The sequence below is a fragment of the Protopterus annectens genome, chromosome 13.part0, assembly GCF_019279795.1.
Source record: "Protopterus annectens isolate FY-2018-M chromosome 13.part0, PAN1.0, whole genome shotgun sequence".
Lineage (NCBI taxonomy): Eukaryota > Metazoa > Chordata > Ceratodontiformes > Protopteridae > Protopterus > Protopterus annectens.
The window spans coordinates 805,879,073-805,892,836 of NC_056747.1; the positions used below are offsets into that span (position 1 = coordinate 805,879,073).

At 46.9% G+C, this 13,764-nt stretch overlaps 1 protein-coding gene across 1 annotated transcript in view; it reads left to right on the forward strand.

The window, feature by feature from the left end:
• Window positions 1–13,764, forward strand: part of RPS6KB1 (ribosomal protein S6 kinase B1) — a 1,830,003-nt gene that overhangs the window by 778,917 nt on the left and 1,037,322 nt on the right. The window lies entirely within an intron of this gene.

Consider the following 13,764-nt stretch of genomic DNA (forward strand, 5'->3'; position numbering starts at 1 on the left):
AACGATCAGTGGCTGCAGAGAATAATTTCCAGAGGTTATTACATCTCTCTAATCTCTTACCCAAGACATCCAAAATGCTTTCCCGAAGTTTCACCCAGTCAAAGGGAAGAAGCATCTTCAGAAATAAAAAAAAACTGTCAAAAACGAGTCATCCAACAATTCCCCCCAGACCAGTGTGGATCCGGTTTCTACTCAAGATTCTTTTTGCTGCCAAAAAAGACCGGGGACTGGAGACCCATTTTGGATCTCAGTCAACTAAACAAATCAGTAGTTCAGACCAAATTCCGCATGGTCATGATACAATCCATTCTCCCATTTCTTCGGGAGGGTGTGTGGATGTGCTCGATAGATCTCTGAGATGTGTATTACCACATCAAAATGGACAAGCTCTCCAGGTGTCTCCTTCGCTTCCATCTGGGAGGCAATCATTACCAGTTCAGAGCCCTGCCATTTGGTCTCTCGACACCCCCCAGAGTGTTCACGAAATGTCTAGCAGTGGTAACAGCTCATCTGGGACTACAGGGATTCTAGGTGTTTCCGTATCTAGACGATTGGCTCCTGTCCACCCCCACCTAGCGCCTACTGGTCATGGCCCTCCGCTACACTCTGGCACTGGCGGAGTTTCTAGGCATCACAATACACTTGGAAAAAATTCAACCTTCATTCTACCCAACAGTTGGAATTTATAGGAGCAGTATTCAATACTCAAACAAGCCAAGTCTCTCTCCCTCCTTACAGACTTCAGAGATTAAGATTGCAAGTACAAGTGATACTCTGTTGAAGGAAGGTGTCTGCAAGGGAAGTTCTACAGGCTCTGGGGTCTATGGCGGCAGCCATCCAATTGTTCCCCTGGCAAGATTGCATATGAGACTATTACAATGGCTCCTTTTGTCCCAGTGGATATCCAGTCTCCATCCTCTAAACTCACAGATCCTCATCACCAATTCCTGCAAACAAGATCTCCTCTGGTGGATGAGAATGGATGAAAATCTTTGGTGCCGCCCCTTCCAGAGTCCCCAACCCAATGCCACGGTGACCACGGACGCTTCCCTGATAGGATGGGGGGGGGCACTTCCAGGGAAAGACAGTCCAAGGCACATGGTCCTTCTTGTAGGTCAACTTGCATATCAATGTCCTGGAGTTAAGAGCGTTGCAGGCACTTCATCCGCTCCTTCTGTCGGGAATGATTGCAATCCAGTCGGACAATATGTCTGTTGTCTTGTACATAAACAAACAAGGAGGGACCAAATCCTACCCCCTATGTCGCGAGGCCATGAGAATTTGGCATTGGGTGATAGCTTCCAACCGCTTTCTTATTGCAACACATATCCTGGGGAGCTCCAACTTGATTGCCGACAGGCTGAGCAGATGCATCCTCCGTCCACACGAGTGGTCTCTCAACCCGAACGTGACGGCAGAAATCTTCAGCCATTGGGGCCAGTCTTGCTGCAATCTTTTTGCTTCCCCTTCAAACAAAAAATGCAGCAGCTACTTTGCCCTCTTTCCCCCAGACAGGGAATCACCGAGAGACGCTTTGACTCGCGATTGGCCCGAGGGTCTCTTCTATGCTTATCCTCCGATACCTTTGAGACCCCTATTTCTAAAGAAAGCAATCTGGTTGAGATGCAAAGTAATCTTCATTGCCCCTTTCTGGCCTCGACAGGTGTGGTTTCCCTTCCTTCGACCTCAACTATTACAACCTCCTTGATTTCTGGACACTCGTCAGGACTTGATGTCTCACCCACAAGGGCTGACTCCCCCAAATCTGTCCACTCTCAAGCTGACAACTTGGTTTCTCCACTTCTGTTAGTTGCCAGGTAGGAAAACCTTTCCTCACCTGTTCGCGATATTATTGTGGCCTCCTATAAACCATCTACCAGAAAACTCTACAGAGACAAGTGGAAAAAGTTCGCTATCTGGTCTAATAATCACATACTAGATACATTTTCAACTCCTGCAGCTGCTATACACCAGTATCTTTCTGAGTTGTTTGACAATGGGGCATCAGCTTCTACTGTTCGAGTACATGTAGCAGCTCTTTCCAATTTCCACGACAGTTCGAATGGCATCCCTCTGATCTCCACCCGACTTTGCAAGACCTTTCTCAAGGGAGTTTTCCATCGCAGACCTCCTATCAGGCAACATGTAGAGATATGGAATCTCTCTCTGGTTCTACAGTCTCTCTCTCTACCCCATTTTGAGTCTGCTGCGATATGTGATCTAAAATTCCTGTCATGGAAATCTTTGTTTTTGTTAGCGGTCACATCAGCCAGACGGATATCTGAGTTACAAGTCTTATGCATCAAGAGCCTGTATTTAATCTTCCATAAGGACAGAGTATCCCTTCGTACTAACCCATCATTTCTTCCCAAAGTGGTTTCTGACTTTTCTGTTAACCAGTCCATTGAGCTCCCTGTGTTTTTCCCAAATTATTCCAACAAGGGAGAATACTGCCTACATTCATTGGACGTACATAGGCAACTACGTTTCTTCTTGAACAGGACTAAGTCCTTTCGCAAGTCGGACCAGCTTTTCATTTCCTTTTCTGGCCAAGAATGGGATGTGCTGTATCAAAAGTTACATTATCAAAATGGCTCCAAGATTGCATTACTTTATCATACTCCTCTGCGAATAAATCTAAACCTCTTCAAATCAAAGTTCATTCAACTAGGGCCATCACAACTTCACTTGCCTTTCACTCCAGGGCTTCCATGGATGACATTTGTGCAGCAGCTATTTGGGCTAAACCCCGTACCTTCATCAAACATTACAAATTGGATGTGGTCTCCAGGGGAAGAGCGGCCTTCGGCTCAATGGTTCTCAGGAATGTTCTTCCATAAGGGCCACCCAGGTTCTGCAAGTAGCTTGGGATTCTGTCCCATCAGTGATGAATAGGAAGAAGATTAACAACTTCTGATAAAGAAGTTATGTCTTACCACAATATTCCATCTGAGTTGTTGATCTTCTTCCAGTCATCACACCCTCCCACCGTCCCCCACCAAAGGCTCCCGGTGGATCTTCTGGGTCCTTGTGATGTTTCAAGGTTTCTGCGCAGAAATGGCCTCTGTTTTTCTGTTTTCTCCTATATGTTGCATGCAAACTTGATCTGAGGTAACTGGGAGAAGGGCATTGGGGGAAGCAGCTTAGTTTGGGAGTTTTTGGTGTACGCGAGCTTGGTATTAGGCCGACTCGGTTCAGAGGGCTCTGAACCAAACCCATCAATGATGACTGGAAGAAGATCAACAACTCAGATGGAACGTTATGGTAAGACATAACTTCTTTTTTTATGACCCACATTCCCTAGGCCAACACCAGACACCCCACGTGACCAGCAGTGACTACAAGCTTTTGTACACTGGCTGGACGTTCGGGTAGCAAGAGAGGAAGCCTCAAGTAGTGATCTTCGTGTTTCACTGTTGCAGTCATTACATTTGGGTAATCTGCTGGCAGGTTGCCCTCAGTCGGCCTGAATTCCAAAGTCTTGGGTCCTGCGTCAGTTGCTGTCTCCTCTTCCGTGATGTCAGGTTGTCAGGGGTATAAAACATGCAGCCGACACCATTTTCTTCAGTCTTTCTTGCCGTGCGGTTCCCAAAGCAGAAGCATTTCGCAAGTGCCGGTCAGCCGACTACTGAAATATTCGAGTTTGAGTTTCAGAACCGAAGTCTTCACTAAAGCCAAGTACTCCGTTGGGGAAACTTTTTTCTTGCTCCAAACCGATGTCAGAAAAAGTTAATAATTGTATTACTTGTGGGAAGCAAATACCTCATAAGGATTTCCATTTATACTGTATTCCTTGCCTAGACCCTAATCACAACGTGCCTGGCTGTCGGTTTTGTGCTAGATTTAACCAATGCACTATTAAACGTAGGTATATTTTTGCCTCAAAGTATTTTGGAAACAGATTTAATTACCCAGAAATGTCGTCGGATAGCAATCCGACTACCGGAGTACACAAAAAACGCAAAGAAAAGGACAGAGAAAGGCAGTCGAGATCCAAAACCGACGACGAAGCTTCTTCTAAACCAGTTGCTGGCACTCAGTGAGGCGCATTCGCAGCCCCTGATACCCGCTACCTCAGAGTTGCAGGCCTTTACCAACACCCATGTGGAGTCCGGCATGCTGCAAGATACTCAAGGTATTGGACCGACAGATTTATCTCCCTCGGATGGGTCCGGAGCCGCTGAGCAGGCACTGGCTTCTGAGGGTGTTTTCAGACCTCAACATTTGTATATCAAACCAACAACAGCTGCAAAACCAAAGACAAAAGCAACTTCTAAAACTAAAAAACCGACGCATGAGCCACGTGCACAGGCGTCTATGCCTAAAAAACAGATGATCAAAATGGCTGAAGACCTTATTACCTTGATCAGGGGTACCCATCCCCCTCCAGATAAGAGGCTTAGGCAAGTTACTGATTATGAATCTTCAGATCAGGTTTCTATTTCTGCTGATTCCTCTTCTGATCAGAAATTATCTATACCTCCCTATAAGGATTCTGATGCAGAGAAGTCTATACCATCTGCATCTCCTCCTGAGGATTTTTCATTTGGAGAAACCTTGCATACTTTGAGGGAGCATTTTCACTGGGAGAGTCAAGATTTCTCAGAATCAAAAAAGAGGCTCAAGGATTTCCTTCTTCTCCATCAGCACAGGCCTTTAACCATTCCCCTTGTTTTAGACATTGTGGATGATGTGTTTTTGGAGTCAAGCTTGACCCCTGACTCCTTGCCTCTGGCTCCCAGTAAGCCTGACAGATATTACAGGGTCCCTGACTCACATAAGTTTTTATTTAGAAACCCTGCTGCTGATCGTGAAACTATTTCACAGGGTCCAAAGGGAGTTAAGGCCTCAACAGCTAAAAATCCTACCCCCTCTGACAGAGATTCAAGGGCACTGGACAGATGGGGAAAAAGGTTTATACATCTGCAAGCTTGGCAATCAGGGCCTTAAACTGTCAATTTCATATGCTTAAGTATCAACAACATGTTATGGGATTGCTGAAACAGAAAATGATGTTGATTTTGGAATGTGCAGAAAATAAAGATTTGCAGGAATTATTTCATGCAGCTGAACAGGTTGGAAAGCATACTTTGCAATGTAGTTTTGATTCCTTAGAGGCCTCCTGCAGGGCCGCAGTCACTGGATCTGTGATTAGGAGGCATGCCTGGCTACAAGAACAAAATTTGCTTGATCATGTTAAGGCTAAATTGATATATGCTCCTTTACAGCATGATACTCTATTTGGTATTAAGGCAGAAGAGGTTTTAAAGAAAATGGAAGACAAAGCTAAGTCTATGCAAAATGTTAAATACTTCTTACAAGTGCAGCCACCAAGATTCAGTAGACACTGGCCTACAAAAAAATCGGTCTTTTCCTGTGTCAGACAGAGCTCAAAGGGGCAAATCCAGATGCCCTAAGGGTTCCAGATACCAGGCGCAAGATTCATACAGGTCAAAGCAATGTGGCGCTTCTACCACTAAATCTGGAGGAGGTAAAGCGCAAACCTACAGAAAACAGTCCCAATGACTTCCCTCTGCCTACATCAAGCACTTATCTTTTGGCAGCACCCTTAGGGGGGAAATTAGCACTTTTTGCTCAAAATTGGCAGTTAATGACCCAGGACAAGTGGGTACTAAACCTAGTATCACAGGGATACAGATTCCATTTCCACACTCTGCCAATGACAAATGGTTGGCCAGATCTGCCAAAAAAATCAATGGGCAGAGGCACAGAAACAGGTTATGTCCCTCATGGATATGGGGGCCATTCAGCCAGTACCAGAACAGGAAAAAGGACAAGGTTTTTGATACCCAGAAAGGACAAGGCCTGGTGGCCATTACTGGATTTATCGATTTTGAACACATACCTGGACATTCCAGAATTCAAAATGCTGACTTTGCAGCAGCTTCTGCCCATGCTGGGCAAGAATGCTTGGCTGGTGACATTAGACCTAAAAGACGCATACCTGCATGTCCCAGTAAGACAGTCGTGCAGAAGATATCTCAGATTCAAGGCTGGCTTAATGCATTACCAATTCTCTGCACTGCCCTTTGGCTTATCTACTGCGCCCAGGGTCTTTACAATGTGCCTGGCACCAGTAATTGTATTTTGCAGACAAAGAAGTATACAAATATACCATTACTTGGATGACTGTCTCATTCAAGCAGAGAACAAGGGCATTCTTCTTCGACACCTGGCGTTTGTGAAAAGGCTTCTAACATGCCTAGGGTACACATTAAACGAAAAGAAATCGCAACTGGTACCCTCTGAAAAGATAGCATTCCTGGGTGCAAGCTTGAATACATATGCCCAGATGGCTTACCTCAAGCAAGACAAGCAAAGGCAACTGACTTCTTACTTCAAATTGATGGCAACAAAAACCCAGTTATCTGTAAGAAAATTCTGCAGGCTTTGGGCTTCATGGCATCCTGCATCCTACTAATTCCATATGCAAGACTGCATGTGAGGAAACTTCAGTGGTACCTAAAAAGTTTATGGAGTCAACATTCTCACAGTCTGGAAACAATGATTCCTTGCATTCCCTGCCTACAACAGGAGTTTCTATGGTGGGCAAAGGCATGTCACCAAAACATGGGGCGGGCCTTCACTCTACCCCCTGCCAGCCAAACCTTAACAACAGACGCATCAGATTATGCCTGGGGGGCCCACATGGCAGGAAGATGCATTCAGGGCATATGGACCCCAAAACAAATGCATCTACATATCAAGCAGAAAGAGATGCTAGCTGTTCAAAATGCCCTAACAGCCTTCAAGGACTTAATTCATCCAGGAGAACTTCTGATAAAGATGGACAACACCATGATCATGTGGTATATAAACAAGCAAGGGGGCACACACTCTTACCCCCTTTGCAGATTAGCCATTACACTGTGGGACACAGCTTTGACCTACCAAATAAATATGCAAGCTCAATTCCTGCCAGGAAAGCAAAATACTCTGGCAGATGATTTAAGCAGAAACCTTATGGATCCTCACCAGTGGAAACTAAATCCACAAGTTTTCAGCATAACAGGGAAATTGGGGAGCCCATACATAAATCTATTTGTCTCTCCTCAAAATTATCAATTGAAAATATTCTGCTCAAGGACTTATCGCAGACAAGCATGGAAAGTGGACGCCCTCCTCTGCCTCTTCTTCCCAAGGTCCTCCTAAAAGTCAGACAAGAAAAAACAAAGATACTAATTGCCCCGGACTGGCCCCGCCAATACTGGTAACCCAATCCTAAGGAACTTGTCTCAATACTCGGCTTGGACCTTACCTCAAAGACCTCAACTACTGTCCCAGCAAAACAATCAAATCCTGCACAATCAACTCTAGACACAGAACCTGGCAGCAGCATGGCTGATCATGTAGTTATACAAACAACACCTCTCAGTAAAGCTGTGATTGATGTCATTTTGGAAGCCAGAAGGCCTAGTACAAGAAAATCTTATGCTGATAAATGGAAGAGATTCTGTGCTTGGAATCAAGCACAAGGAGCTGGTACAGCAGAACCATATATTCCTCAGATATTACAATACTTAACTGAGATGCTTGACAAAGGCCTGTCTTTCTCATCAATTAAAATCCATGCCTCTGCCATTTCGGCTCATTACAGTACAGAGCCACCAGTCTTTTCACATCCTTTACTAAAGCAATATCTTAGAGGAGCCAAAAAATTTAAGGCCTCCTAGAAGATCACCATTACCTGCATGGGATCTCAACTATGTGTTGGAAAAGCTCACCCTGCCCCCATTTGAACCAGCTGCTACCGCTGATATAAAGTTCTTATCATGGAAAACAGCTCTGCTACTAGCAATTACTTCAGCAAGAAGAGTTTCAGAGCTACAGGCCCTCATGGCTGGTAGAGCCTTTTATCATATTTTACCCAGACAGGGTGTCTCTGAGGACAAATCCTACATTTATGCCTAAGGTGGTTTCCAGTTTGGCTCTTAACCAAACAGTTCATCTGCCAACCTTTTATCCAAATCCGCAGAACAAGGGGGAAGAGAATTCTGCATTCCTTGGACGTACACAGACAGCTAAGATTCTACTTGAGCAGGACTAAAGCTCTAAGAAGAACTGCACAATTACTAGTGACATATGCTGCAGGATCAGAAGGAAAGGCTATTTCAAAGCAGACAGTTTCAAAGTGGATAAGCCACTGCATCCGTTTCTGCTACTTACACCATGGTAAACCTGTGCCCAAGGACATTAGGTCTCATTCCACCAGAGCTGCAGCTACTTCAGCAGCCTTTCTCAGAGGAGTACCAACCAAAGACATTCTAGAGGCTACTACTTGGAGTTCTGTTCACACCTTACAAAGCATTATCATTTGCCTCTCTACTCTAAGTCCAGGGCAGGCTTTGCCACTGCAGTTCTGCAGGGCCTTATAGCCGCACCTAATGCTGTTTAGCTCTAGCCTCCCAACCATAGCTTTGGGATTCTACCCAAATGTAATGACTGCAACAGTGAAACACGAAGAACATAGTACAGTTGTGTATACTTACCATAAATGTAAATGCTCGTGTGTATTCACTGTTGGAGTCCAGGTTACCCACCCGCCATCCTCCTGTCATTCTGGAGTTTATCTTTCCTTCTCTATTTTCTACAACCTATGTGGTGTATTTGCTTGTAGATGAAGGTAAAATTTATATTGATGCATGTATATATACATATATATATTTTTGCTACCTTTTTGGGGGCATCTGACATCTGGGGCAAGAAAAACTAAAGAAAATTGCATCGGCTGCATGTTTTATACCCCTGACGACCTGACTTCATGGAAGAGGAGACAACAACCGACGCAGGACCCAAGACTTTGGAATTCAGGCCGACTGAGGGCAACCTGCCAGCAGATTACCCAAATGTAATGACTGCAACAGTGAATACACTCGAACATCTACATTTATGGTAAGTGTGCACAACTGTACTTTGAGAATACTGCAACATGAGAATAGAAGGACATCAAATAGTATGTGACCCATAAGGTTTAATTACTGAATAACATTTGGAAGAGTGAGAATTGAAGTGGCAGTTAAGGTTGGATGCAGCTAATTTCTCTGGGTTAAATGAAACCTGTTCAGTTAATTCTGTTTTGAAATTAAAACATTATTGAGTTGATTTTTGATTGGATTGTTTTTAACATATGATCTGTAGTAGTTTACTTCATTTGGTCTTCAACCTGTGGGTTACGGATCTGTATCAGATTCGAGCCGGCAACTTTTACTAGCATTTGCTCTGAGCTCCAAACTCCTCCCCTTACCCATAATGCAGCTCCACTGCCTTCCACCCCCAGATCTTGTTTGCCATGAATAACTTTGCATCGTGGTCTCTCGAGCTCCAACTTTTTAAGTGGGTAAAAAAACCTTTAAACTATTTACTTTCTTTAAAAATTGTTAGGTAGTGGTAGGATAGGTTCCCCTTTCTCCTCCCCTCGCTTGGTGCATTGAGTTGTAGTGTTGTACTGTTTTAGGATAGTTAGCTTAGTTTCTATAGTTGTGTGGATTTTTTGCTCCCCCCTTTGAGTTTCTTGCGTGAGTGGGTGTTGTCAGAGAGAAGAAAATAACTTTTTTCTTTAAATATTTTCTCTCTTTTGATAGAATGTCTGACGAGCCTATTTTGTGGCCATAAATTATCCCCTACGGAAGGCCACACTGTGTGTGCTATGTGCTTGGGCATGGCCCATCTAAGTTTGGACTGCAGTGTATGTGTGGGCTTCAACCCCCGCGCCATTAAGGATAGGAAGGCCAAGTTGGCCCTCAGAGACCTTCTTCCCCCTTCATAGACTGTTTCCTTGTCTTCGGCTTCTGTCACAGCAGCTGCTGTGGCCACCTCTCCTTCCTCTCTTCCCCTGGCTTCTCCTCCTTCCCAGGCTGGGACTCAAACTCCTTTTCAAAAGCCTGTGGAAGCGGAGCGGAAAAGGGGCAGAGAGAAGCAGAGAGAGTCAAAGGCAAGGGAAAAGCAAAGGAGGTCTCTGGACCTCCCTTCACCCGTAAAAATGTTATGGATCCGTGACCCCCCACGGGTCCGATCACCGAGGTTCTCCCCAGCACTGGAGGAGACATGTTCAGCTTCTCGGGCCTCGGTGCCCCAACCTGCCAGGTCGGAGTCCATGGCCTTGTCGAGGTCCACCCGGTCCTTGTATGACATATTGATCTGGATAAAATGATGAGGAGGTTTATCCGTACTCAGATCCAGATGGGGCCTTGCCAGCCCCCCCTTCCTCAGGAGTGGGGAGCTTGCTTCCATTTTTCCAGCCTATATCTCCTTCTCCAATCTGACCATCTGGTTCGGAGTATTCGGATCCGAGGTTGGCTTTGGTCAGGGGGTCAGCGCCGACAGTACCTGCTTCCTCGATGGCACCAGCTGCCTGGAGTGTGTCGGATCAGAGCCACTCTAGGAGCCAGAACTTGGGTGTCAGATCTGAGGGAGTGGAACCTTTTTCTTCGGCTCTGACTTTGTCAGGCTAGGTTCCCTACCTCAGAGCTCCGTCCACCTCGGTCCTGGCTCCAATTCTCTTGACAGACCCGGGGAGACCGGCCTTTTTATTTGGTTCTCAGAAGGTTCGCTCTTCTTCGGCATTCGTGGTAGAGAGGGTTCTCTCTGCTGGATCAAGACCCCTGACTGCCCCCCGGACTCCACCCAGACCCCCTCGGCTCTGTCTATGGTCCCCATCGTTTTACCAGAGGGACAGCCCGTGCTCAAGGAGCCCCAGACGGTTTCCCCTGAGGAAGAATTGGCTTGCGAGCTCACCCAGGAGAGCCACATCAGAGAGATACCTCGCAAGCATATGTGCAAGAGGAGGCACTTGGACTCCCCCAAGTCCCTCACCGAGGACACGGACTTGGATGATGGAGAAGGTTCCCCTAGGTCAACTCCCGAGGATGTCTCCTTTAGAGACATCATGGAAATCCTGCACCAATGGGGAGGTTGATCTGCCCCCAAACCTTCTTCTGATGAGTCCATGTTCCTGGAGGCTTTCGGCACGGGCCCATCTACTTACTGGGTGCCCCCACCCACGGATCCTTTGGTGGATTTGGTCATCTCATGGGCATGGAAGGAACTGGACACCATGGAACCTATCCCAAAAAGACCTGATAAGATTTTAAGCCCACCATAGACAGACCAGCATGGAACAAGGGCTCCCCCATAGACGCTATGGTGGTAGCAGCAGCCACTAAGAAGGAACTTGCTCAGGAGAGTTCTTCAATCCATCCTCCTGACTGAGAGTTGTGGATGATGGACCACCTAGGAAAGCAGGTTTACGCTTCAGCTACCTTTTCAATTAGGGCGCTGAACCCAGTAAAGGAGCTGGAGGAGTCTCCCCCCAAGTCCATGTCGCAGGAGGACAAGGCTTCGTTTTCTGCGTGGTTGGCCACTTTAAAAGCAGTCTCTAACATGTCCATGCAACTCCTTTCACATGCTATGGAAGGAGTGGCTGGTTCTGGCGTGTCCATGAGGCGCAATGCCTGGCTCAGGTTATGGCAATTTTTAGAACCCTTCAAGGCGTCCTTTGCCAATGCCCCTTATGACAGCTCTACACTCTTTGTTAAGACTGTCAAAGAGACATTAGTCCAGAGTGAGAAGGATGGGAAGATACTGTCTGCCATCGGGATCTGCTTCTCGAACCCTCAAAAGTCTTTTTCCCGGAACCAGCGAGGGCAAAAGAAAATGTGGTTCCGGAAGTCACTGTATTCCCGGGACACTCAGGGCTCTTCTTTCCCCAGAGGCAGAGGGGTACAGAATGGATGCTGGCCCAGAGGCAGAGGGGGTCTGAGGAATTTTGGGTCTCGAGAACCTTTCTTGGACAGACCCGGGCAGCAACCTTGAGGGGTTGCCCGACTGCTCTACTCTGGAGGCAGTCAGAGGATGATTGTCCTTGCACCTAGCGGCATGGAAATCCATAACAGTGGACCGCTGGGTGCATCAGATCATATCCAGAGGATCTCTATCCCTTTTGTGGGTTCCCCCAAATCTCCCAGATGTCTCCCGAACATACCACCCACGCAAAGGGAGGCAGCAGCACAGGAAATTTCCAAGCTGCTAGAAAACAAGCCATCGAAACTGTCCCTCAAGATCAGTCTGGATCAGGCTTCTACTCCAGGTTCTTTTTGGTGCCAAAGAAAATGGGGGACTTAAGGCCCATTCCAGACCTCTCTACCCTGAACCTGTCAGTGGCCAAAGAGAAGTTCCGGATGGTCACATTAGAGTCCATCATGCCGTACCTGCAAGAAAGTGACTGGATGTGCTCGTTAGAACTCCAGGATGCTTACTGTCACATAAAAGTGCTCAGAAGCTCTGGGTAGGAGTCGGTCATTACCAATTTTGAGCCCTACTCTTTGGCCTCACCAGAGGCCCAGGGTGTTTACCACAGTGATGGTGGTTGTAGCGGCTCACCTGAGGCTTCGGGGATTCAGGTCTATCCATACCTGCTCCCACCAGGCGTCTACTTTGCCAAACCAGGGATTATTTCCTGATTCTTGCCCGGCGTTTGGGGATCACAATCAATGCATCCAAATCTCTTCTAGATCCTCTACAGGTGATAGACTACATTGGTGCCAGGATAGATACTTGTCAGTGCAAAATCTTCCTGACCTCGGAGAGAGTTCAAAACATGAGGATGCATGTCTCCATAATCTACCATTCTCATCTTCCAACGGCTGAATCAGTGTTGAGGGCCTTAGGCTCATTGGCAGCGACCATAACTCTTCTCCCTTGTGCCCGGTTACACATGAGAATTCTACAGTGGACTCTAGCTCTGTACAGTGGTCCCTGTTGGAGCTGCCATTGACATACCCAGTTTAACTCAGTCGAGTCTGTCGGTCGTCCCTCATATGGTGGATGTGCTCTCCGGACATATTGGAGGGCCAACCCTTTGTTCCAGCCCTGGCCCAAGCCGCAGTGACCACGGATGCCTCCCAACTCGGGTAGGGGGGGCATTGTTCGGCGCAGGACAGTCCAAGGCCTGTGGTCCCCCATAGAGACTAGCTTGCACATAAATGTCCTAGAGATGAGGGCAGTCCTTGTAGCATTGCAGGCCCTTCATGCCTTTCTTCCTCTGGGAATGATTGCAATTCAGTCAGACAACATGTCAGTGGTCTGGTATATCAACAAACAGGTAGGGACCAGATCGTACCCCCTTTGTTGCGAGGCCATGAGAGTGTGGGAATGGGCGATCTCCACCGGTTGCTTTCTCATTGCAACGCACATTCCGGGACGGTCCAACATCCTAGCAGACAGGCTAAGTCAGACTATTCTGATGCCTTACGAGTGGTCTCTGAATCTGTCAGTATGGGAACAGATCTTCAGCAAATGGGGTCAACCTTGCTGCGATCTCTTTGCATCTCCTTCCAACTTGAAGTGCAGCGAGTTTTTTGCTCTGAACCCTGAGCCGGGGGAGTCCCCCCAGAAATGCTGTAGTTCATGCTTGGCCTCCCGGTCTTCTATATGCTTACCCGCCAGTACCTCTTATTCAGAGGTTTTTACAGAAAGCTCATCGACTGGGGAGCAAAGTGATCCTCCCTGCCCCGTTCTGGCCTCACCAGGTATGGTTTCCCTTCCTTTGGTCTCACCTTCTGGCTCCACCTTGGATCCTAGATCCCATTTAGGATCTAATTTCACACCCTTTGGGGGTGCCTCATCTGAATCTGGACAGCCTGCAGCTCACAGCTTGGCTGCTCCAGTTCCCGTGATTGCTAGGACTCCTGGACTGTCCCCCTCAGTTAGATCTGTTTTGGTGGCTGCTCATAAATCTTCAACCAG